Raw genomic sequence first — 4,561 nt, forward strand, 5'->3', positions numbered from 1 at the left:
TGTCATAACTATAAAGGGAAGGGTAACAGCTGTCCTATAAAATCCCTCCTGGCCAGAGACTCCAAAGTCCTTTTCCCTGTAAAGGGTTAAGAAGCTCAGGTAACCTGGCTGGCATCTGACCCAAAGGACCAATAAGGGGACAAGATACTTTCAAATCTTGGGGGGGCGGGGAAGGCTTTTGTTTGTGCTCTTTGTTTGGGAGTTCGTTCGCTCTTGGGACTGAGAGGGACCAGACACCAATCCAGGTTCTCCACATCTTTCTAAACAAGTCTCTCCTATTTCAAACTTGTAAGTAAATAGCCAGGCAAGGCGTCTTAGTTTTCCTTTGTTTTCTCAACTTGTAAATGTACCTTTTACTAGAGTATTTATCTTTGTTTGCTGTACTTTAAACTAAGACTAGAGGGGAGTCCTCTGGGCTCTTTAAGTTTGATTACCCTGTAAAGTTATTTTCCATACTGATTTTACAGAGATGATTTTTACCTTTTTCTTTAATTAAAAACCTTCTTTTTAAGAACCTGATTAATTTTTTCCTTGTTTTAAGATCCAAGGGGGTGGGATCTGTATTCACCAGGAGTTGGTGGGAGAAAGGAGGGGGGATGGTTAATTTCTCCTTGTTTTAAGATCCAAGGGGGTTGGATCTGTGTTCACCAGGAGTTGGAGGGAGGTAGGAGGGGGATGGTTAATTTCTCCTTGTTTTAGATCCGAGGGGTTTGGATCTGTATTCACCAGGGAATTGGTGAAGGTCTCTCAAGGCTTCCCAGGGAAGGGAACTAGCCTTGGGATGGTGGCAGCGGACCAGAGCTAAGCTGGTAGTTAAGCTTAGAAGTTTTCATGCAGGCCCCTACTTTTGTACCCTAAAGTTCAAAGTGGGGATCCAGCCTTGACAGCAGTATTCTTTCCTAGGCAGTCATTTCCCATTTTGTATGTGTGCAACTGAGTGTTCCTTCCCAAGCGGAGTACTTTGCATTTTTCCTTATTGAATTACATCCTGTTTACTTCAGACCATTTCTCCAGTTTGTCCAGATCATTTTGAATCTTAATCCTATCCTCCAAAGCACTTGCAACCCCTCCCAGCTTGGTGTCATCTGCAAACTTTATAAGTGTACTCTCTATGCCATTATCTAAATCATTGATGAAGATATTGACCAGAACCCGACCCAGAACTAGGGCCGGCTCTGGCTTTTTTGCCACCTCAAGCAAAAAAAAAAAAAACACCTGCGGGGCAGCCAGAGCGGCAGAGCAAAAAAGCCCTCCAGGGCAGCCAGAGCGCGGGTGCAGGGGGACTCCCAGCGCTGCAGACGTGCCCTGGGCAGTGGGCGGGAGGGGGAGAGGGTGGAGGGAGAGAGAGAAGGGGGCTGCCAGGGCTTCCTTCAGCGGGGCGCTCGCCACGCGGCACCTCCGGCCACGCTGCCTGCCGGGAGGGCTCCGTGCCGCTCCGGTCGGCGGGCAGGGAAGGACGGGGACTGCCATGCTGGGCTTGCTGCAGACCTGGCACCAGCTGGAGCAGATGGAGCGTGCAGCTCCCATCCTCCGCGCCGCCACCCCCTACAGGGCCCCCAGCGCAGCTAATCAAAAGGAAAAAACCTGTGGGGCAGCCGAAGCGACGAAGCAAAAAAAAAAAAAAAAAAAGGGAATGCCGCCTCTTTGAATCTGCCGCCCCAATCACGAGCTAGCTCGGCTGGTGCCTGGAGCCGGCCCTGCTCGGAACTGATCCCTGCTCTGTGCCTTCCAGCATGACTGTGAACCACTGATAACACTGGTCTACAATTTTTGAGAAGTCGTCTGCTTCAGAGATAAAATGTGCTATTTATTATGTATTTTGATGTGCTGAATTCAAATATGACAATTAAAACAACTGATTGGCTACTGTTTCTAAGATATTTAAGTTTTTACATTTTATGTCTATGTATATTGGGTGGAGAGTAGAATTTTAATCATAAATTGTAAACCTAGGTGTTTTCATGTGATTATGGTTGCTTTACATGATAATATTTCACCTGTCCTGTTTATGTAACACTTTAAAAATCAGCAAAAGGGTTATATAAATAAAATTTATTATGAAACAAAAGGCAAAAAACTATTATGTACATAGTTTGGTCCTATTCAGTGTCTACTTGGCGCTTCTTGGCTCGTCTCTTGTATTCATTAAATGGAGCATCTCTTGTCACTGTCCAGCAATAGTCTGCAAGCATTGATGGGCTCCATTTGCCCTGATAGTGTTTCTCCATTGTTGCAATGTCCTGGTGAAATCGCTCGCCGTGCTCGTCGCTCACTGCTCCGCAGTTCGGTGGGAAAAAATCTAGATGAGAGTGCAAAAAATGTATCTTTAGTGACATGTTGCAACAAAGGCTTTTGTATGCCTTGAGGAAGATTTCCACCAACAACCTGTAGTTATCTGCCTTGTTGTTTCCGAGAAAATTTATTGCCACTAACTGGAAGACTTTCCATGCCGTCTTTTCCTTACCACGCAGTGCATGGTCAAATGCATCATCTCGAAGAAGTTCACGAATCTGAGGACCAACAAAGACACCTTCCTTTATCTTAGCTTCACTTAACCTTGGAAATTTTCCATGGAGGTACTTGAAAGCTGCTTGTGTTTTGTCAATGGCCTTGACAAAGTTCTTCATCAGACCCAGCTTGATGTGTAAGGGTGGTAACAAAATCTTCCTTGATTCAACAAGTGGTGGATGCTGAACACTTTTCCTCCCAGGCTCCAATGACTGTCAGAGTGGCCAATCTTTCTTGATGTAGTGGGAACCCCTTGCACGACTATCCCATTCACAGGGAAAACAGCAGTACTTTGTGTATCCAGTCTGCAGACCAAGCAAGAGAGCAACAACCTTCAAATCGCCACAAAGCTGCCACTCATGTTGGTCATAATTTATGCACCTCAAAAGTTGTTTCATGTTGTCATAGGTTTCCTTCATATTGACTGCATGACCAACTGGAATTGATGGCAAAACATTGCCATTATGCAGTAAAACAGCTCTAAGACTCATCTTCGATGAATCAATGAACAGTCTCCACTCACCTGGATGGTGAACGATGTTGAGGGCTGCCATCACACCATCGATGTTGTTGCAGGCTACAAGATCACCTTCCATGAAGAAGAATGGGACAAGATCCTTTTGACGGTCACAGAACATGGAAACCCTAACATTACCTGCCAGGAGATTCCACGGCTGTAGTCTGGAGCCCAACAGCTCTGCCTTACTCTTGGGTAGTTCCAAATCCCTGACAAGATCATTCAGTTCACCTTGTGTTATCAGGTGTGGTTCAGAGGAGGAGGATGGGAGAAAATGTGGGTCCTTTGACATTGATGGTTCAGGACCAGAAGTTTCATCCTCTTCCTCGTCTGACTCAAGTGAGAATGATTCTGGTGCATCAGGAACCAGCAGTCCTTCTCCGTGGGGTACTGGGCGTATAGCTGATGGAATGTTTGGATAATGCACAGTCCACTTTTTCTTCTTTGATACACCTTTACCAACTGGAGGCACCATGCAGAAGTAACAATTGCAGGTATGATCTGTTGGCTCTCTCCAAATCATTGGCACTGCAAAAGGCATAGATTTCCTTTTCCTGTTCAACCACTGGCGAAGATTTGTTGCACAAGTGTTGCAGCATATGTGTGGGGCCCACCTCTTGTCCTGATCTCCAATTTTGCAGCCAAAATAAAGGTGATAGGCTTTCTTAACCATAGTGGTTATACTGCGCTTTTGGGATGCAAAAGTCACTTCACCACAAACATAGCAGAAGTTATCTGCACTGTTCACACAAGTACGAGGCATCTCTGCTCACTTTGGCTAAACAGAAATGTGTCCCTTTGCAAAATCAAACACTGACAAATAAGAGAGCACGACACTGTATGATTTCTAGAGCTGATATAGGGCAATTTGTTCAGCAGAGTGATGTAAGCTTCGTTATGATTGCATCATCCATGACTTCTAGGAATAACATGATGCAATTCATATCATGTGTGACGCAATACCAGCTTCAGATTGCATCATTCATTGTTTTGCCTAAAAAGCAAGTACTGTCCAAACCCAGTCATAGATTTATTCATAGATCCAGTCAAAGATGTATTTTAGTCATTTCTGGTTTAAATTGAGATCCCTTCCCTTTATAACTCACTTATCCTCCGCCATTCCCAAGTCAAGGGTCGTATATACTGACCCAATAGCATATCTTGAAAACTAGAGCCAATCGACAATTTTAAGCATCATTTTCATTCTCAGTGACCCAGAATTAGTAAAGTTTGACTACATTTATTTCAGAAGCATTTTGGCTGTAGAGCAGTGTAACTACTCTCAGGGAACCAGTTATGCACACACCTTATAGTAGCTCCATCCAGGTTGTATTTTCCTAGTTTGTTTATGAGGAGGTCATGCGATGTCATACCCTTTCCCCAAATACATAAACCAGGGCTCATTGGATGAAACTAATAGGCTGCAGCATTAATAGAAACAAAAGAACGTTATTTTTCACACAACACACAATTCACCAGGGAAACACATTGCCATGAGATGTTGTTTTGGCCAAAAGTATAACTGACTTTAAAGAA

The sequence above is a fragment of the Trachemys scripta genome, chromosome 12 (genome assembly GCF_013100865.1).
Source record: "Trachemys scripta elegans isolate TJP31775 chromosome 12, CAS_Tse_1.0, whole genome shotgun sequence".
Lineage (NCBI taxonomy): Eukaryota > Metazoa > Chordata > Testudines > Emydidae > Trachemys > Trachemys scripta.